Raw genomic sequence first — 23171 nt, forward strand, 5'->3', positions numbered from 1 at the left:
AAACCTGGTCCCTACTAAAAATACAAAAAGTTAGCTGGGCATGGTGATAAGTGCTTGTAATTCCAGCTACACAGGAAGCTGAGGCAGAAGAATAGCTTGAACCCGGGAGGCAGAGGTTGCAGTGAGCTGAGATCAAGCCATGGCACAACAGCCTGGGCAACAAGAGCAAATCTCTGTCTCCAAATAATAATAATGATAATAATAATAAATATAAAAATTACCCAGGCATGGTGGCACCTGCCTATAATCCCAGCTACATGGGAGGCTGAGGCAGGAGAATCACTTGAACCGGGGAAGCAGAGGTTGCAGTGAGCTGAAATCATGCCACTGTACTCCAGCCTGGATACAGAGTGAGATTCTGTCTCAAAAATAAATAAATAAATAAATAAATAAATAGATAGATAGATAGATAGATAGATAAGCGAATAAAAGGTAATTGATGTTCATCTTTCTGTTGCTTCGAAGAATCAAAGAGAGCTTTCTCTTGAATTGTGGAAAACCACATGTAAACCCTAGTGTCTACTACTATGCTTTGTGACCTGCTGATATTTACTAATGATTAATCTGTAACTGAATTTGATGACTTTTTAATAAGCTACTGATTTGTGTGTGTGTGTGTGTGTGTGTGTGTGTGTGTGTGTGCGTGTCAGACGGAGTTTCACTCTTGTTGCCCAGGCTGGAGTACAATGAGGTGATCTTGGCTCACTGAAACCCCTGCCTCCCGGGTTCAAGTGATTCTCCTGCCTCTCAGTAGCTGGGATTACAGGCATGCGCCACCATACCCGGCTGATTTTGTACTTTTAGTAGAGATGGGATTTCTCCATGTTGATCAGGCTGGTTTCAAACTTCCAACCTCAGGTGATCCACCCACCTCGGCCTCCCAAATAGCCAGGATGAAAGGCATGAACCACCGTACCCAGCATAATTCATGGTCTTTAATAACATTTCTATGTGATATGCTAGGTGAGTTGCATACATTTTATAAACTTAAAATCATTACTTGGATAGAAAAGTTATGAAGAACATTACAGAAATATAGCATTGCATACATTTTATAAACTTAAAATCATTACTTGGATAGAAAAGTTATGAAGAACATTACAGAAATATAGCATTAAAACAGCCTAAAAATGCAGCTTTTTTATTTATATACAAATTTGTATTTCATTTTGCTTGAAGTCTTTGTGTGAGGTTATGAGATAATACATTTCCATTTTTCTCTAGCCAGTTCATTCCCCCTAATTATAACTAGTGATGACAAACTAGGTTGGTCAATAACCTGATTTTGCTTTCCATGGAATATGTTTATGTAATTACAGACAGTGGAGGCTGAAGAGACAAGCTCTATCACTTGACCAAAGAAAGTAGAAGACATTCACAGTTCATACCTCGGTGAATTTCTTTATTACATATAATAGATTATTTTTTTAAGTAGTTGTTCTATTGATAGTTATTTAAATCCATGCCTTATAAATCAGAGGCATTTCTAATAGTAAGATGTTAGAAGCTGTAAGTCCTAGACCACTTCTTACAAAAAACAAATTTGAAATATTTTAAACTCTGGCTATTTTCCTGTAACTAATCACAGAAATATGCTGAAGGTATAAAGTCTGGCTACAAATGCAATTAGAACATTCTAGGGATATCGCCAATACAGAAGCAAATGATTTCACTGTCATTGCAGGCAATTGTTTTACTGTAGCACACGCTGCAAAGAACTGATCATTTTAACAAATAAAATTTTCCCAAGCTACTCTCATTAAAAACATTTTAGTTTTGAAATGGAATTAAATGAGGCAAGGACACTCACATCACAGTATTAATAAAGAGCCAAGTAACAATACAGACACCCAAATAACACAGAACTGAGGCAAGTTCCAGAAATTACACAGCATCGAATTTAGCTTCAGATTATCTTGAATTGGAGTTTCCAAATGCCATTTTGAAAGTACAAAATTGTTTTCTAACAAACAACTTTTTAATTAAAGAAAAGTCTACAGAAAAGTAGTTTATTTAGATTATTTCTTAGAGAGTAAAAGATTACTCCTTTCGAAAAATTTTCCTAATGGTTTTACAACATGCCTTTTCTTATAAAGCTCTGCAGAATGTTGTGAACAAAAGGGCTAATATTGCCAAAAGGAATACAACTGCATTTTCAAGTAGAAAACTCAAAGAATTTTAAATTCAGATTAAAAAAATGTTTTATATTAATATAATTATCCTAAACCATTATTCAGCCTGGCTTTTCTGAACATCCTGCTCCCATTAATTGGTAACGTAATTCAGAACAGTATGTTTGTAGCAGAAGCAATGACATAATTGAGAAACAGAGAGGTTAAGCAAGGTCTATGTCTTTGAATGTCAAGACAGCTCTAGATGAGTTTCTTACTCTTAAAATAACATCGCTTATTATTTGGGTCAATAACAATATTTGCAGAGCAGTTTAAATATTCAAAGTACATTTGCAAATCTGTGAAGTAAGCATGAAATTCATGTTCTCTTCCTTTAATTGAATGTGAAAAATTAGAATGAAATTTATAAATTATTTTCAACTTGTTCTTCAAATTATAAGTTCTGTCAAAATTAATGACACATGATAGTTGTACATATTTACTGGGTACATGTGCTATTTTGATACAATCATACAATGTTTAGTGATCAAGTTGATTATTTTGAATTCAAGATTTCATGTCCTCTTCATAATACTTATGTTGTTCTTTGTGCTTATTGTAATCAAGAATATTTTTGAGATCTTTCAGCCCCAAATAACCACTATCTTTACAAAAGGTTCTGGAAAATAATTAGTTCAAGAGTTAATGAAACTTCCTTGTGAGATTTTCCACTCAGAAAATGAATTACAGAGTGCTCTCTGGGGCTGTGAATGACCAAAGGATAATGGCTAGTTTCAAGACAGCAGTGCAGTCTTCATTGATGAGGAAATCTAACCTAAGGGATCCCAGTTAAAAGATGGGTTCGTTATTCAGAAACCAGTTTGTTTCCCAAATTTTAACTGACAGGCCTTGAAAGGGTCTTTTGGAAATGTAGACTGTCCACATTGCTAGATACATCATGCCAATGTGGAAAAATGTACATTTGACTAAATAGTTAAACAAAGATGGATAAATTAGGAGGTAGCCTAAGGATTTTAATAATAATATTCTGGTAGGAGGGACAGATAATGTTTAAATAAATGGCTGAAAACTACTCTTCCAATGTGAACCATTTTGAGTTCTTTGAGGGCTTCCTCTTACTATCTATTTTGTACAGCACATCTAAAGCAATGTCCCTAAGTACTACCTGCTTGAGTAACCTTTTTCTTCTTAAAGAATCAATGGGACAGAAACAGCATAATGAAGGGAAAGAATGTGGGTTTATGTTTAAGGCTAACAATAAAAAACTGGCAATTTATTTGCTAACTAATCTCATGAAAATTATTTAACTGATTTTCTTTGTCTAGCCTGACATTTCCTGATTATGTCTTATCTTCAACTATCTCAACCTTTTGCTGGCGTATTCCTTTTTCTGAAAAGCTTGTTCCTTTATTTCTACTTATCCAAAGCCACCTACTCTCCAAAACTCAACTCAATTATTTCCTTCTCTGGATCAAGCAAGATAAAAAAGATTTCTTCCTATTCAGCTCTTCAATATCTCTAAATTTGTACCTGTCATATACTTGACCAGATAAAACACATTATTCAACATATTCATATCTCCTTAGCCAAATTAGTTTTCTTAAGAGCAAGAATCAAGTTTCTACCATCTTTTATAACCATCATAATACAAATATTCTTCTAGTAAAATATAAATACAGCAAGAAGTCAATGATGAAAATCTAAGAATACCTTCCTAGTCAATATTTTTTATTATTGCCTTGAACGAGGATAGTAATGAGGTATTCTTTAACTCTACCAATAGAATCAAATAGAAATAACATATAATACATTACAAGACAAAATCAGCACCCTATTCAATGCCAAGACTTTTATACTCACATGCAAATCAAATCGGATTCATTTTATTAAGAATTTTCCCCACACCATCACTCTCTATTTTATATAGGTTGCATGTATTCTACTGCATTTAAAATACATTCTCAGAATAATGATAGATTCCTAAAAAATAAAAGCTACTCAAGAAAGAAACCAGAGAAGTTTATTTTTACAACCTTTTTTCCTTTGGTAGTCAGACTCTTTCTTTTATCCTTAAATTAATTATATGATTCTTAATCATTTCTACTAAGTCCAAAGCTGCAAGACTTTTTCTTCTCTACCCCACTGTCTTCTTTCCCCTCATCTCCCTTTCCTTCCTCTCTTTAGCCCTTCCCTTCCTTCCCTTTCATTTTATTCTCTTCCCTTCCTTTAATGTGTCTTCTCTTCTTCTTCTCTCTCTTTCTCTCTTTCTCTCTGTCTCTCTCTCACACAGACACAAACATACACAAATATACACACAGAGATATGGCTTGGCTGTGTCCCCATCCAAATTTCATCTTGAATTGTAGCTCCCACAATTCCCATGTGTCATGGGAGAAACCCAGTGGGAGGCGAGTGAATTATGAGGGTAGGTATTTCCTGCATTGTTCTCGTGATAGTAAATAGGTCTCATGAGAACTGATGTTTTTAAAACTGGAGTTTCCCTGCACAAGCTCTTGCTTGTATGCTGCCACGTGAGATGTGTCTTTTACCTTCTGCCATGATTGTGGGGCCTTACCAGCCACCTTGAACTGTCAGTTCAATAAACCTCTTCCTTTTGTAAATTTTCCTCAGGTATGTCTTTATTAGTAGCATGAAAACAAATTAATACAGTAAATTGGTACCAGTAGAGCAGGGCATTGCTGAAAAGATGCCCAAAAATGTGGAAACAACTTTGGAACTGGGAAACAGGCAGAGGTTGGAATAGTTTGGAGGGCTCAAAAGAAGAGAGGAAAATGTGGGAAGGTATGGCTCTTCCTAGAGACTTGTTGAATAGCTTTATTCAAAATAAAAATACTGATAGTAATATGGACAATAAAGTCCAGACTGAGGTGGTCTCAGACAAGAATAAGGAACTTGTTGGGAATTAGAGTAGAGGTGACTCTTGTTATGTTTTTGCAAAGAGACTGGTCGCATTTTGGCCCTAACCTAGAGATCTATGGAACTTTGAACTTGAGAGAGATGATTTAGGGTATCAGGCAAAAGAACTTTACAGGCAGCAAAGCATTCAAGTGGTGATCCGGGTGCTTTTAAAGGCATTCAGTTTCAGAAAAGAAACAGAGCATGAAAGTTCAGAAAATTTGAAGTCTACAATGCCATAGAAAATAAAATCCCACTTTTTGAGGGTAAATTCAAGCTGGCTGCAGAAATTTGCATAAGTAACAAGGAGCCAAATGTTAATCCCCAAGACAATGGGGAAAATCTCTCCAGGACGTATCACAGGTCTTCATGGCAGTCCCTTCAATCATAGGCCCAAAGGCCTAAGAGGAAAATGTGGTTTCATGATTTGGGCCCAGGGTCTCTATGCTGTGTGCAGCCTAGGGACTTGGGGCCCTGCATCCCAGCTGTTCCAGCCATGGCTGTGAGGGGCCAATATAGAGCTCAGGCCATGGCTTCATGGGGTACAAGTGTCAAGCCTTGGTAGCTTCCATGTGGTGTTGAGCCTGCAGGTGCGCAGAAGTCAAGAATTGGGGCCTGGGAACCTCTATGTAGATTTCAGAAAATATATGGAAATGCCTGAATGCTCAAGTGGAAGTTTGCTGTGGGGGCAGGATCCTCATAGGGAACCTGTGCTAGGGCAACGTGGAAGGAAAATGTGGGGTGGGAGCCCCACGCAGATATCCTACTGGGGCTCCACCTAGTGGAGCTGTGAGAAGAGGGCCACTATTCTTTAGACAACAGAATGACAGATCCACCGACAGCTTACATGGTATGCCTGGAAAAGCCGGAGACACTCAGTGCCAGCCCAGGAAAGCAGATGGGAGGGCAGCAGTATCCTGCTAAACCACAGTGGGGGAGCTGCCCAAGACCATGGAACCCCAACCTTTGCATCAGCGTGACCTGGATATGAGACAAGGAATCAAAGGAGATCATTTTGGAGCTTTGAGATTTAACTGCCCCCCTGGAATTTAGACTTGCATGGGGCCTGTAGCCCCTTTGTTTTGGTCAATTTCTCCCATTTGGAATCGCTGTATTTACCCAATGCCTTTACCACCATTGTATCTAGAAAGTAACTAACTTGCTTTTGATTTTACAGGCTCATAGGTAGAAGGGACCTGCCTTGTCTCAGATTAGACTTCAGACTGTGGGCTTCTGAGTTAATGCTGAAATGAGTTAAGACTTTGGGGAACTGGTGGAAAAGTGTGATTGGTTTTGAAACATGAGGACATGAGATTTTGGAGGGGCCAGGGGCAGAATGTTATAGTTTGACTGTGTCCTCACCCAAATATCATCTTGAATTGTAACTCCCACAATTACCACTTTTGGGAGGAACCCAGTGGGAGGTGATTGAATTATGGGGCAGGTCTTTCCTGCGCTGTTCTTGTAATAGTGAATAAGTCTCAGGAGATGTGATGGTTTTAAAAATGGGAGTTTCCCTACGCAAGCTCTCTCCTGTCTGCCTCCATGTGAAACATGCCTTTCACCTTCTGCCATGATTGTGAGGCCTACCCAGCCACACAATTAACCTCTTTCTTTTGTAAATTGCCCAGTCTGAGATATGTCTTTATTAACAGCATGAACAAACTAATACACACACACACATACACGCACACACACACACACACACACACACACACACACACAGAGGCATGTACAAGTCTTAGTTGGTAGAGCAAGCCAGAAGAGGTACTAGTTAGGACAGGAGGAGGCTCTCCCCCTTTTCTAAAATAAAAAAATCGCAACACTTAGATGTTAATACTCTGATTTCCCAGGAAATTTACTTATAGTTACATTTTATTTTATTATTAATTTTTTAAGAACAGTTAGGAATAGAGCAAATACCACAGGCCAAGTTATCTAGTATCCAAGGGTGCTCTCATTAGATTTTTATATTTCTTTTGATTTGACTTCCGTCTATTCACTAGCCTTTTATAATTTTTCTACTCAGAATCTTCAATGACAATGTGCTATTCTTTAAAACTAGAATCAATTTAAAGAAAAAGCATTAAAATAAAAGTAAAAGATATGTCTTTGATCTATCAAAATATTTACATACAGCATTTTATGTTTTATGAAATGTAATTTTATTTCCTGCTGGTTTCCAAAGCATAATCAGTTTGAGATGACAAAGAAAACACAAAATAACAAAATAAATAAATGAGTAAATTAAACTGTTATAAGAGAAATTTGAGGTCATGTGGGATTAATCCTCTTTATTTTCTCTTATAATAAAAGTAAAACTACTCAACTTATTGAGTAAAGATAAAAGAAGAAAAACATACCCATTATTTCATCACTCAAGCACAATCTCTATTAAAATTTTGTTGATTCTTTATAGGCCTTTTCTAAGTATCTTTTTTAGTTATAAATATAAAAACACCATATTTTTTTAACTGAACATTGTCACACAAATTTTAAAAACAATATCCTACAAAGGACCCCAATAACACAGTTACTTCACTTAGTGTTTTGCTTAGTTTTGAGTTTTCTATGATAAAAGACAAAAAAAAAAAAAATACACACAAATAATCACAACCTGTGTGTGGTCTATTTTCATCAACATACTATAAAAGAAATCATGTCATATGATCTCAACGGGGGCAGTAAAGTTTTCCTGGCACTAATTCCTAATGAAGAGTTATACGGTGTCTTCTAAGAGGCCAAATATGAAAGCACACTGAGTAGTCATGCTGATTTCTGTGTTGTAATTATTTCTCATGAAAAAAAAAATGTAAAGACCCAGTACATAGCTTAACCCAACCACAGTCCAAATATTGATTAGACTAGATTATCATGCTTGTAGTGAGGAATTGTTGCTCAGCTATATATAGATGGGTCTCCTGATGGGTTATTATTGCCATATGGAAGAACACTAATTAATGCAAGTCCCCACCTTCACACCACTGCACACTAAGCCACCAATTAATATAAAGAAGCTAAGAAGCTAGTCAAGGAAATCTAGTAACAATGCTTTGTATTTGAGAGGCATTTCTGAGAAATTGTATTCTTTCTTAGCAGAGGTTTCAGAACTGAATGGAAGAGACAGAAAGAGCCAATGACACTCTGAAGAACTTAAAGGAGATCAGAGAGCTTTTTCTCCAAAAATGGTATTTCATTCTCACCACGATGGAATTACTCTGTGAGTTTACTTAAGGAGACACAAACAGTGTAAATCTTTGGCTGAATGTTAACTCTCCCACTAGCTTCTGAATTTCAGTCCTTCTCAATCGCCTTAAAAACCAACATCTCCATTATTTGTCTCCTTTTTTCAGTGCTCTATCCATTCTCTTCCAGCAAGCCCATTTTCTTTCAGCATTTAAATGATATCTAATATTCCCCCTAGAGCAAATGATATCTAATATTTCTATACTTTATCCTTACAACAATGTTAATTAATTATTATTGCCCCTATTTTTTCAGTTGGGAAACTACAGTCAAAAAAGTGATTAAATGGCCACAGTTATGTCTACTAAATGGCAGAAGCAAAGCTGACTCTCATATGTTTAACTCCAGTGTTGGTTCTTTATATAGCACCAACAGATGCTCTTCTTTTACTCTAATTGCTGTTCATTCTCTTCCTTTTCCTTCAGTGCTTTCATTTTTTGGCATTGAGGGTTTTTTTTTTTTAATCTCTATTTTTACTTCCTACCACCCTCCCTGCATTTTGCCATCTGACCCATCTTAATACATGTACCCCTGTCTTGTAGATAGAGCAACACTAATTAAGTGATCTTCTTGTAATCCTTAATTCTTCCCTTTCTCTGCCACAAACGCAATGTTGATCACCCTGTTCTCAAAATTTGCATTGCTCTAATTAACATGGTATTGCTATTGTCTTTTTTTATTTCTCTCTATAACTATAGTTATATTTTAAAATGCCCTTTCTTAGTTTTTGTTATGGTGTATTATTAGTTAAGTAATCACCTCAGATAGAACCAAATTTGAATCTCACCTCCACCAAATAGTGGCCGTGTTTAAGTTTTCTGGACAAGGTCAGAAAAGTGAGCCTCCATTTGATCATCTATGAAAGGTGGTTTCAAGTGATAAATAAAATTTGCTCGTTAAACATACCTCATACAAAGGACACTCAAGACATGTCAGTTTACAAACCCAAAGTTAGCACAATGAAACATTTCAAATGTATTAATCATTGTCTACATGATTGAGATCTGTGCCATATCATTACAGGAATGTCCCTAAGGACGCAGGCAGCCTGCCACGCAATAGTTCCTTTTGGCAGCACCTTGAACTTACCAAGTAGATATTGAAATTGCAACCATATCAAAAGTAAGTTACTTCAAACAAGCAGAATATAAAGAACCCACTTAATCTGCTTATCTAATACTTGTTGGGTAATCTCAATAAATTAAAAAAGTAATAATTAATATGTTACGTCTCTGAAGAACTGTAACCCTCAAACAGGGAATAGCAACTCAAATGGAACATGCAACCTAAATCTCCATTAGATATGAAGACAGTGAATTCAACAGATGTGAGCATTTGAGAGAATTCAGTTGTGTGCTTTGTCTCTGGAAGTAACCATTTGTTACTACTATTTTCTTTATTAACTATTACGCTAGTAGGAATAATTACCTCCCTTCATTCCCCTCCACCCAAAGATACCCATGTCCTAATTTCTGTAAACTTTGAATATCTTATATCCTATATGACTTGTGAATGATGTTTTCAGAGGGGAAAATGTTGTTAATCAGCTGACTTTGAGGTGGGGAGATTATCTTGGGTTATCTGAGTGTGCCCAACCTCATCACAGAGATTCAAGTAAGTGAAAGAAGGAGGCAGAAGAGTGAACATCAGACTTAGAGAACAATTAAAAGATGCTGACTTTGAGCTCAAAGAAGCTATTAGCCAAGGAATGCAGGTAGCTCTAGAAGCTGAAAAAGTCAAGGAAGTAGATCCTTCCCTAGAGTCTCTAGAATACCCTGTGCACATTTTGATTTTAGGCCATTAAGTCCTATTTTCGACTCTGAACTCTATACCTCTCAGAGAAGAGAATACGTTTGTATTGTGTAAGTCACTGTGTTTATTGGAATTTTTATGGTGGCAATAAAAAAATTAGCACAAGTATTATTCCAAGTTATCCTTGTGGTAAATCTCTCTGGGTGAAATAAGCAGAAGAAAAATGGTAGTTGAATTTTCTACAGGCAATAATAATGGTTCCTTGAGAATATTTCCCTTTCAAAAAAAAGAAAGCTATTTAAAAATTAAAGTTTTTAAGTAATTTTATAAGGAACTAAATTCAAGTGTGAATAGATATATTCCTGAGAAAATTGATTTAAAGAAAATAAGTAAAAAGCACCCCCTCCCAACACACACACACACACACACACACACACACACACACACACACAATTATAAATAGGTCCTGATGCTCATGGAATGTTTTAGACAATAATACATCCTGAAGGTTGGGAACAGCAGAAAAGGAATGCCCTTTTCATTTTGCATTTATATATGTCATTTTCATATATATATATATATATATATATATATATATATATATATAAATATCACATATTTATAACTAATATAGACATGTGAAAACCTACATTTTAATAAGGGAAAAATCTAGAAAAAAATATGTATCTTCAAAAAAAGTAATACAGCATGTTAATTTATTATTTCTGACCATATCTAGACCTTTAATGATGCCAAGCCTAAATCACAACAAAAAAATGTAAATTGACTCACACACAGTGATCATTGTCAGAATATTTGTAGAAAATACTTGATTGCCCTTGGTAATTGAAAACGGCTACACCATTAAACCTAGTTCCTACTTCCATCTTGCAGTACTCCTCAACTCAGATCTCTTAGAAATAAGTCCATAAAGTGGAATCTGGTTCAGTATCCATGAAAGGAGGAGATAGCATAGACAATGTTACTCAGTTTAAATGCCTTGAATGAAATAATTCGAAAAATATTATCTTATACCTAATTAGACCACCCTGTAGCTGAAGGTTGTTACAGGCAGCTGCATTGCTTCTGTAGCCAGACAGACAGCAAGTTGCAATGGTTTTAGCATTGGTTTCATTTTGTGGTTCCAAGAAGTTACATCCCATTAATCCTAAGAGATTTGAAGTTTAAGTGAGAAAAGAATGATTTATACACATAAACATCCATCTTTGAGAAAAGTCTCTAAAATGAAATGTTATTCTTTTCCTAGTTAGAACTGTTATAAACGATTAACTAGGCGACCACATGGAAACATTAGTAAAGGAAATGTGCACATCATCTGAACATCTGGAGATTGTTTATTTTCTCCTGGCTTGAGAAAAGCTCTATGTGAGAACCTCAAGCAACATTTTACTATCATTTTTCATCCAGCCTCAATTAAGTAGGACGTGGTTTTATACCTTTGGTGGTTTTGAGGTTTTGGCACTCCTTGCCCACTTGGGTCTGGGTTTTTCTTCCACATTACATCTGTTTTTAATATAGACATTGAAAACTAGAGGAAATGTACTAACTTTATTGCTTTATGGAGTGTTGTTGCTTTCTGACCTTTTTTTAGCACTTGCTTTAGGTGACCTGCTCTAGATTAATCCAAAATCATTATTTCAATACATTGAGTTTCCTGTCAAAACAGATATGAGTTACCAGTGCATCTAGTCGTCATTTTCCTCATGCAAAAATATATTGAATCTTTACCCACAGATGAGTGTGGTAATCATTTTGTCATGATGACCTTTAAAGAATGAGAGTAATACATTTTAGTGGGTCTATTAGAAATGATGATAGTCACATTTCTGATGTACACATTATCAGTTTGGCAAGTTTTGACCTCTTATACCTCCCCTAATCTCAGGATAATATTAATATTAGAGGACATTTTTGTGTATGTGAAAAAAAATCTACAGTTACATAGTTCCAGCTAGCATTGTTATAAATTTCACATTTAATTATTTCTTAAAAAATCTATAATATTTCAGAGTTTGTAAAAAATCTAAATAACAATATCCCATATTATGATTTAAATAATAAAATCCAAAAATAGTGATAATAACTGAACAAAGTAATTTAAACTTTCATTAAAATTGCAAAGGACTTTTATGCATGGATTTTATTTTGTAATCTGTGAGGCAGCCTATACAGGATTATTCAACATTTTGGAAAACAAGTAAAATGAAGTCCAAGGAAATTAATATCTTGTGCGAGATGACACTTTCATGAAGTGGAAAATCCAGGTTTCTTGGACTTCACTCTGCAGTCTTTACTGTCAGCAGTTTTCTTTATTAGTTTCTCTTGTGACTAAAAGAATGATCTGGACACTTTTCTACCAAGCTTTTCTGGAAAATACATTAATGAACTTGTAAGGAATTTCTGAACACAGCGTTACTCAGAGACTCAATTAAAGAGTGATAGTCCTGTCATTTAAAGAGCAAAAATACACCTGGCAAAAAAAAAAAACCCCAATGTTATGCACTAATCATTGTAAAAAGTTACCTTCAATTTGGTTCTGCTAGTCTATGCTTACATAATCTGGAAAACATAAAAAAAAATTATTGTGGAGACATAATAGAGACAATTCTTTAGGGGTAATAAATGTCCTGGGGATTTAGTGCTTCCAAATTCGCCAGAATTCTTTTATTTCTTCAAGACAAGGTCTTTATTTAGCCTATCTCTAACTATTCACCCGATCTATAAAAATCAATCATAATAATTAATGAGTAGAAGAATGCTGGCAAAATGTTCTGTAATTATAAATATTAGGAAAATACAAAGTGCTACTCTTTATGTTTCAGATCACTGCTACAACTATGTAGGGTAAGAATAATGCCATAGTGTCCTAGATATTTTTGTGCCCTGATTTCTAGCCCAAACAGAGATTAATCTAAGAATTCTGCACAATAATGATTTATCAAATGAAATTAGTTGTGACCAAGTAGTCTCCTTATTTGTGTCATGATAAAGTCAACCTTAATGTAATACAATGTAAAATGGAAGTTGTAGTCAAAGTACTGTGGCAATAAATACCACATTTTAAAGAGAAGTGAAAAGGTATGATACCAGAGATGCATATTAACCAGTTATAAACAATTGATGACTTTTAAACTATTCAACCCCTTTGAGGAGATAAGAAGGCTTCGAGTGGTTACAGATTAGAATATACTTTTGGTTAACGGATATTAGTGTGATGTCCATCACGACTTTTATAAAAAAAGATTACAGGAGGCCTTGTTTCTCACTTCCAGTCTAAGAAAAGAGGCTTTACTTGGGAACGCAGAACATCCTACATGGCTCTAAACTAGTTTGTGGGACATGATGGGCTGCATTCTGACATACTATATATATATATTTGAAGCGGTGAATTGCACTGATGGTGGAAAAGAGAAGCAGTTGCTATTCCCCCAAATTTTCCAGCACTCACAAATTTTTCAGGGTTTTCAGCGTAGTGGAAGCATGAGAATTTCCTTTGGCACATAGGTGTGAAAACAAGCAAGCAAACAGAAGCCAACACTGGGTGACTTTGAACACACCCAAGTTCTCAGCAGAAAGAAGCTGAGCATAATGGCAAGGCTGTGAAAGAAATCACAAGGGAAAAGTTGGAATAGAGATAAGTTCAACACTTATGGAACCTCAGGTTATCAGAGTGATGGTGAGATTTCTGAAAATGAACTGAAACATCTGCCAAGATTAGAGGGTGCCAGATCTTCATAATGACATCAGTCATTGGAAATTTCCTGCTTCTGTTTCCTCTTCTCCTCCTACTGCTCCAATCATAGGGGACCCAACATTATAATTAGCAAACTGGGTAAAGGAGGAATAAAGGCATGTGGTGGAAATGGGGTAAGGAACTGTAAGCCCCTTCTCCACCTGCAGATTCTCATTTATAGTAATCAAGTCAGGGAAGAAGTTTGACTTGCAAGCGATACTGAAGTTATTACATTACACAGACCTAAACAATTGGTCACTAAATGGAAACTATGTTGTGTGAATTGAAGAGACTGGATTATCATTTATACTACTTAAGATTAAACAGAAGCACCCTGAAGATTTTTCTTCCAGGGGCAGGGGAAAGCTTAAACCCACAAAGTTAATTTAAAGAGACTATGGGAGACAAGTTGTTTTCTGACGATACCCCATTGAGTTTTGCATGTTCAACGTTACAGTAGACTCTTGTACAACTAGTTATAATAATCACTAAGATCGTGGCAGTTATTGGAATGGTCTACAATCTAATTAATGTGTCTTTTTAACAATTTCTTTCCAACTCAAAACATTCAACTTATTTCTGACTCAGAACATTGGTTTTCTTTTGATATGTATTCTTCACCTCTACTACCAAGTTTCCATCCTGTTTATAAATTTATTCCAATATAAATCAAGAGTTTCTGTTTTGTCTACCAGGCTGAGAACACTTTTGAGAACACTTTGAACAATGTCACAGGGAAACTGTAATTTAAATAGCTTTTAAGCTACCACATTATATATTTGCATTTCCCTGTCTTTTAAGAAAGAAGAGAGTGATAGAACATCTAATGGGAAATTCATATTAAGAATGGAGGCTGAGTTAGTTTAACATTTCTTTGGCTGTCCTTTCAAGCTAACCATAAAGGAGCAGCAGCATTATGTAGTAATGCCTTTTCTCCCCATTGTTTTTCAAAAATGCACTCATTAAACCACAGCTTTCCTATAATTCTTTAATAAACAACTATAGAGTTAGCAGCAATATAAAAGCACTTCCATATTTTATAGTAACTAAGAATCCCTGCTATCTATAATTACAGCCAATACTTGAACAAAAGGGGAGAGACTTAATTTTCTTAATGTTTTCATGCATGGAAAAACAATCAAGTTTTCCTTCTTATATGTAATTGCCTCGACTGGCCCTAGCTGGGTTTCTTTTTCCAAATTATAAGCCAGCCAGATCATTGGAGTGTGAAAGTCTTTAAACAGCCAGATATTAATTGATTGTCTCTACTTCAAATGGCAGTGATAAGAATCTTCCTAAGTCACATTTGTCCTTTGCTATCATTCCCTCAAGGGCCAGACTGACTCTATTCATTGACCTTAAATCTTGATTAAGTTTTGACTGGAAACAAATAAAGCAGAAAACTGGAAAATGGAATAGTCCATCATTGATGGAATTTTGCCTTAAGAAGCAGTGAGGAAAAGAATAAGAAATGTTCTTTCATTAAAGATTGCGTAAAGCTAATGGGTCTGACTTTGTAAAGTTACTAATAGAATTCAGGGAAGGTGAACCCAGAGTGAACAAGAATGTGGAGAGGATGTAGGAAAAAGGTCATGTCTCCAAAGACTTCATTTTCAGGCCTTTTAGCTAATCTTACTGAGTGATGCATAGCTACTCCAAACTAGACATCAATATATGTTTTTCTTGTGTATTATGTTCGTATCATGTTGACTTTTTCAACTTGCTCTATAAAATATTGAAAGGAACTGGTTCAAATTTCCCTCTGTTATTCTAAGCTGATTTTTTTTCCTCCCCATAGATCTGTCTTTTTCTGCTTTCTACATTCTGTGGCTACGTTATTGAGTGTACTCAAATTTTAAATAGTTCCACTTGCCTGTTGAATCTTTGTCATAGGAATCTCTTTTCTTATCTCTAGCAGTTTTCCTGCATTAAAATTTAGTGTGCCTGATATTAACATGGCTGCACAAACTTTCTTTTGAATATAGTTTATAAAGTCCTTCTTTTTCCCTCAGCTTATTTCTAATATTTTGGTAGCACTATGTTCATATGTGCCTTTTGTAAAAAACTTTAATTGGATTTTAAATCTTTATATCTAGTCTGAAAATATTGGTGTTTTAATTAGAATATTTAGTATAGTTACATTTACTATAATTATAAAAATATTTGGGTTTATATCTGCCATCTTATTTTGTGCTCCGTAGCCTCCCTTTTCTGTTCCTTTTATTGTCCTTTCTTGGTTTATCTCAGATTTTTTGAATATTTTTATTATTGCATTTTCCCTTTGATGACTAAGTCATATTAACACAATCTTATGTTTAAGAAAACTGAGTCATAGGAAAGAGTACTCATAGAAAAGGTCATTCAAGATTTGAAAACTTGCTGCATGCCTCCAAAAAGCATGTTTTTAATCTGTTATGCAGCTGTTCAAGGAACCAAACTGAGATTATCATTAATTTCTCCTGTAGCTAACACAGTGTTATATCTGTAAGGTTAGTATCTTTGAATTCCTACTCATAAATTCTCTCTTTTTCTTTCTATGCTGTGATTTGAAACTTCAGGCTCACAATTCAGCATTAGAATTAAACCACAAAAACATTGCTCCAAGCATAGATTATACATATATTCAATACTGTGAGTTCCAGATGGTCTTTGCAGATCCACATTTCTAAGGAACATATTTGGAAAGCCACAGTGGTGAATTAAAGTATCTTTCTAAGTATCCCTCTACAATATTAAAGTGACACAAATATTTATTATCATAAATTTCCAATAAACTTATGTTTGGTTCTGTGAACAAAACCAAACAGATTAGTATCAAAGAATGGTTTGCATGTTGCCATATATCTCTGAATTAAGATATTTTTACAGGCAATTTTAATGATTCTTTTGATCCTAGTTTTATTAAGCACTCTCAATAGAGTTTCTTAGTTTGAATGTGTATATATATATCTATATAGATATATACAGATATATATAGGTATATATATACACACACATACACATGCATATATATATATATATATATATATATATATATATATATATATATAACTATAAAAGGAGGATTAGAAGGTAGCAAAGCAATATCAAAGAAGATAGTCATTCAGGCTCCCGTTTGGTTGCCATAAAAAAGCAACAATAAGAAAAGTTTTAATTTTATGAAACGCACAGATCACCTAATTATATTGCAATCTAAGAAGAATTTCAATTGCTTTTCAATATTTATAAATCACATTTCATTAGGCTTTTCATTTTTTGTAAGGTTAATTTCCCTTTACTTTTAAGTCATTATTTATTATTTGCTTTAGTGAGTTTAGTTTTCCACACAGATTGTAAATAAAAGACAGAGGAACCTCTCCAAAATCAATGAGTGACATGTGCTTGCTATAATTTGGGTATAAAATCAAGTATAGTTTAGACAATTAATCTAAAAAATATGTGTGTGTGTGTGTGTGTGTGTGTGTGTGTGTGTGTGTGTCTGCTATTTTTGTCTTCCCTTATAGAAAAACTTTAAAGAGAAGTAGACTCAATCTTAGTATGGTTTTGATTTTTCTTCTTATTTTTTTGTGTTTATTTTTTCTAAAACTAGTAAATGCAGTAGACTTAACATTAACCAAATAAAAATGTTGAAAGGAGAGTCTTCTGAGACAAACTGTCATTTAAATCACCCTATTTGTACAAAACATTTGCAACATGATAAAACTCTCTAACAAAGTTTGGATTCCTTCCTGGGAGTTATGTATATTTTAAACTCAGATTGGTTTGGATTTGTTACTCAACAAATACCAACATTATTCTATTGGTTCAATTATATCAGAAGACATTCTCCTTGTAGAGCTGGCTTTGTGGCTCGTATTTTAAAATCTGGGAGTAATTCCAATGTTATTAAATGAGCTCTTAAAAAGATGAAAGAGGGAGAAGGGACATCACAAGGACTGCAAATACATAATAAGTGATTCTGACATAGAATCGTATACATCAAGGTGAAAAATAATGTATTAATTTAAGGTGTTGTTACATCTCAAAATATTTTTATATATGCTATTTTTGGCATTGCTAAAAAAAAAAACTGTGTATGAAGCTTGAAAAAACATAAGCCTCAACACTAAAATCACGTATCAATTTTTGACCAAATATATTAGTATACATATTGATCAGCCATTCTTTTTGTCAGACCAAGTTCTTGTTGCCATCTTCAAATTAGAAGGATAGCCCACTACAGAGAATATTTGTACATCCGGAAGACAGAGGCTGGCCTTTCTATTCTTTCTATCAACAATAGCATCTAGAAGACTGTTTACTAACTAGGAGGCAATCTGTGATCCAGAAACATTAGTTTAACTGAATTGAAAGTACCAGCAATTTGAAGTGAAAATTTCAAAAACTGAACTCAAATTGGTACTGCTTGTGACAGTATGTGTGGTTATATCCAAATTTTAATGCAGAATTCTGTATTTTTAGCCTGGGTTGCTCCAGTTGAATCACACAACTCTCCTCTGTGATGCACAGCACTCTGGATGCCTTCCTTTCACAGCCCACCTCATGCTGCAATCCCATTGCCTGTGCACTGCCTACTTCACAAGTACAGCTATAACCTCCTTGACTGCAGAGCCTCTGTCTTGTTTACACTGAGTTCCCACTACCTCTTCCAGTTATTGCAACAAAGCAGAAACTTGGTATTTGCTAAAAAATTAAATTATATGTTTTAAAGACAAACAGTACAGTTAATACATTTCCGAAGGATGTTGGCCCATTCAGCCAAGTCTATAAACTTGCTAGCATCAATAATCCTGTGTAATGGGAATTACTGCCCAAAACAATAAGCCTAAAGTCTTGTAAGATTCTAAAGTGTAACAAGGCACATTATATAAAATAACATACTTAACAATAAATACCTAGTACAATGTCTGTGTCACAGTGGTAGATGATATGAATACAAACACTATATATGCATTTTTTATATGTATGGAAATAAATCGTGTAACTGGATAGCTCTTTCACCATAATCCTATTTACCCAAAGGCCATAATGATACTGACATAACTAAATGTAAAAGTAAAAGTTACCTAAATAATATTGACTTTAAAGCTATGTACAGAGATACTTCACAACATAAAATATATACTTTATGATTCAGAAAACTCAACAGACTTACTGATACTCCAACTGCTGTGGGATTGTAGTTGACACAAAAGGAGAAGTAGGTCTTCCTCTGAAACTATAATCTCACGAGCCTTACCTAAAACCAATAAACAAGGGTAAAATGTTAAGTGCTGATTATAGACACCAAAGGCATTCAGAAAAGGTGGATATGAGTATGGTTTACAGAATCCAGAATAGAATCCATGAAGCAAATAGAGTTTGATTTCAGTAAAAAAGAAAGGAGGAGATTTACATATTCTAAAGTAAGTTGAGTGGACGTCCTTATTGGTGAGAGCAACTGAACTTAGACACTGGCTTGAGAATACATATGTCACATGCTAATGACACTAGCTGTGGATATTTAAAAGGATAAGTGACAATACGTAACTGGAAGGTAGTGGCAGGGAATTTTGTGAAGTTTGAATAGGAGATTGAATCACAGGGTTATTCTAAGATTCTGAAAAGGCAGGCCACCTATGGAAACTAGTGTATCATGACAGTTGTTCTGGAAATGGTCAGCAAAATCTTTGTGGAGAGGATGAAACAACATCAGAGAGATTAAATGCTGCTGCAGCCACCTTGTGCTTCAGCACAGAACTTATCAATTCCAGTGGGGGTGGAGGTTGCAGTAGGAAAAAGAAAGAAGAGTGAAATGTGCATTTGACCATTTCTTTTAGTCTTAAAATTGATTTTAACATTGATATTAGAGCAAAATATCAGTATTAGCAGGATAAAGTAGGTGATAAGAGTATGGATCCTGCAGACTACAGATCCTGAAATCAGATTTTCCAAGTTTGAACTCTGGTCCTGCAAAAAACTAGCTCTGTTACTCTGAGTACAACTTACACAGCCACTCTAACCTCTGTTTTCCCTTGTATGGAATGAACATAATAATTGTACTTTCATGATATGTATTTCATAAATATCAAAGAAGATCTTTCATATAACACTTTCAATACAAAGGCTGACACATAGCAAATGATCAATTTTGAAACATTTTTAAAAGAGGGAACTAACTTTTCCAAATTATTCAAATAAATTATGATTGAATTTTTTCATTAATAATTTAAACATCTTGGGCCAGGCACGGTGGCTCAAACCTGTAATCCCAGCACTTCGGGAGGCAGAGATGGATGGATCACAAGGTCAAGCGATCGAGACCATCTTGGTCAACGTGGTGAAACCCCGTCTCTACTAAAAAATACAAAAAATTAGCTGGGCATGGTGGCACATGCCTGTAATCCCGGCTACTCAGGAGGCTGAGGCAGGAGAATTGCCTGAACCCAGGAGGCGGAGGCTGCGGTGAGCCGAGATCGCGCCATTGCACTCCAGCTTGGGTAACAAGAGCGAAACTCCATCTCAAAAAAAAAAAATAATAATAAACATCTTTTCTTACTTTTATTTACGTTTAAGTAGGTTGATTACTATATAATTGTCATATAATAAACAGCACATATTTAAATTTTATAATTTGGTAATATTTGAAATGTGTTTAAATTTGTAAAACCATTGCCATATGAAGATTTTGACTATATCAATCCACTCCAATGCTTTCTTTCAGCCCTCCTTTCCTAGGTTCTTGCTGTACCATCCACAGGCAACCATTGATCTCTTCCTCGCCGTAGATTAGTTTGCATTTTGTATAATTTTTAAGTAAATAGAATTATAAATTATGTACACTTATGCACTAACTTCTAAACATATAATTTCATGCATGTGCAATAAAATTATAACAGTACTTTACTGTTTTCCACTATTAAACTCTGTGCACTTGTAGTCAAATACTTTATTTCTATATACATTCTAAAACCCACAATGTCATTTTTTGGCTTTACATGCTCACTTATAATTAAAAGAAGATTTAAAAAGATATTTTAACAATCTCTTATAGGTACCCACTTATTTCCATCATCTCTACTAAATATATATATATATATATTTATATATATATATTTATAGGTACCCACTTATTTCTATCATCTCTACTAAATATATATATATATTTAGTAGAGACAGGGTTTCACCATGTTTGCCAGTCTGCTTTGAACTCTTGACCTTAAGTGATCTGCCCCGCCCACCTCAGCCTCCCGAAGTGCTAGGATAATAAGCATGAGCCACCGCACTTGGTCAGTCTTTGCTTTTAAATTCTATTTTTATTCACTACAGAATTCTAGCTAAGAGATTTTTGTTTTATGTTTTAAAAATGTGCTTTACTGTCAGGTAGCATATTTTCTGTCATTTTTTTTTTTTTTTTTTTTTTTTTTTCTCCTTTCTATACACTGTGCCTTTCTTTTCTATTTATAAATTTTTCTGTTTATCATTCTTTTAAGCAATTTGGTTAGAACGTGCTTTAACAGAACTTTATTCGTTTTTCTTGTACTTGGGATTTGTCAAACTTGTTGACTCTGAGCATGTATAGTTTCTATTAAATTTGGAAAGCTTTTAGCCTTATTTCTTCAAATATTTTTTCTGCCTCCTCTTCAAAGACTTTAGTTACAGGTATATTTGGCTACTTGGAGTCATCCCACAGCTCACTGATATTCTGTTTATTATTATCATTATTTATTGTTACTATTACTAGTATTAATATTTATGTTTCGCTTGGTATAGTTTCTACTGATATACCTTCATGTTTACTAATCGTTATTTTTTCCTGCAGTGTTAGTCTGCTAAACCCATACAATTCATTATTTTCATATTAAATTTAAGGTTTTTTAATCACTATAAATTCATTATGGATCTGTATTATACTTTGCACCTGTCTCCTTAACTGGCTCATAATTTTCTCTACCTTCTGTAACATATCTAATACAGCTATAGTAACTCATTTAATGTATTTGTGCATGAATGTTACTCTCCATCTCATTTATGAGTCTGTTACTATTGATTTGATTCTCTTTTTGACATCATAAGTTGTATTTTTCTGCTTCTATACATGCCTCATCATTTGTTCTTGTTTTCCAGCTATTGTGAATTGTATTTTGTTAGAAGCTGGATGTGTTTGAATTTTTTGTTTTGTTTTGTTTTTGTTTTTTTGAGATGGAATTTTGCTCTTGTTACCCAGGCTAGAGTGCAATGGTGCAATCTCGGCTCACCACAACCTCCGCCTCCTGGGTTCAGGCAATTCTCCTGTCTCAGCCTCCTGAGTAGCTGGGATTACAGGCACGTGCCACCATGCCCAGCTAATGTTTTGTATTTTTAGTAGAGATGGGGTTTCACCATGTTGACCAGGATGGTCTCGATCTCTTGACCTCGTGATCCACCCGCCTCAGCCTCCCAAAGTGCTGGGATTACAGTCTTGAGCCACCGCGCCCGGCTTGAATTGTTAACAACAATCTTGAGGTTTATTCTGAGATGCAGTTAAGTTACACAGGAACCATTGTCTCCTTTAGAGTCTTTCTTTTAAACCTCATTAGGGCAATAGCAACTTCTCATCTATGACAATTTTTGACCTGCTATAGAAGGAATGTCACTTCTTTGGATAATTTTAATGTATTTTTACTTGAATTTATCTCTCAATACTTCATTACATATTTTCAAACATATAGAAAAATTGAAAACATGTTTGCAGTGAATAACCACATATCTATCAGCTGTAATTAGCATTTACTGTACTTGATTTACAACATATACGTACATTTCTTCATGCCTCTACACACCTATCAATTCATCTGAGGTCTACTTTATCTAATGTTAATCTAGCCATTCCTACTTTCTTTTGATTAACTTTTGTATAATACAGTCGACCTGCTGTATCCATGGGCTCCACATCCATGGATTCAATCAACTCCAGATTGAGAATATTCAAAAAATAAAATTGTGTCTATGCTGAATAACTACATCTTTTTATTTTTGTCATTATTCTTTAAATAATGCAGTGTAACAACTATTCACATAGCATTTACATTGGATTCGATATTCGGTAACTAATCTAGAGATTATTTAAAGTACACAGGAGGATGTGCATAGGTTGGTTATATGTAAATCCTATGTCATTTTATATCTGGAACTTGAACACCCAAAGACTTTACTATTAGCAGGAGGTCTTATAAAGAGCCCTCACAAACACCAATGAACAGCTATATTTTTTTCTTCTTATCAACCTACGTATCGAGTTATATTTAAAGTGACTTTCCTGTAAGCAGCATACTGTTGAGTCATTTTAAAAAATCAACTCTGTTAATCTCTGTCACTTATTTACCTTTTATATTGAAGACAATTTTTGATAT

General features: G+C 34.7%; 1 long non-coding RNA gene across 2 annotated transcripts in view; it reads right to left on the bottom strand.

Moving 5' to 3' along the window:
* LOC141580309 (uncharacterized) overlaps window positions 1-23171 on the bottom strand; it is a 770493-nt gene that overhangs the window by 88107 nt on the left and 659215 nt on the right. For both annotated transcript variants that reach the window (XR_012512504.1, XR_012512515.1), the window contains exon 5: window positions 18956-19039. This is a non-coding gene — a long non-coding RNA (uncharacterized LOC141580309). The remainder of the gene's footprint in view (window positions 1-18955; window positions 19040-23171) is intronic.

This window comes from Saimiri boliviensis, chromosome 1, assembly GCF_048565385.1.
Source record: "Saimiri boliviensis isolate mSaiBol1 chromosome 1, mSaiBol1.pri, whole genome shotgun sequence".
NCBI lineage: Eukaryota > Metazoa > Chordata > Mammalia > Primates > Cebidae > Saimiri > Saimiri boliviensis.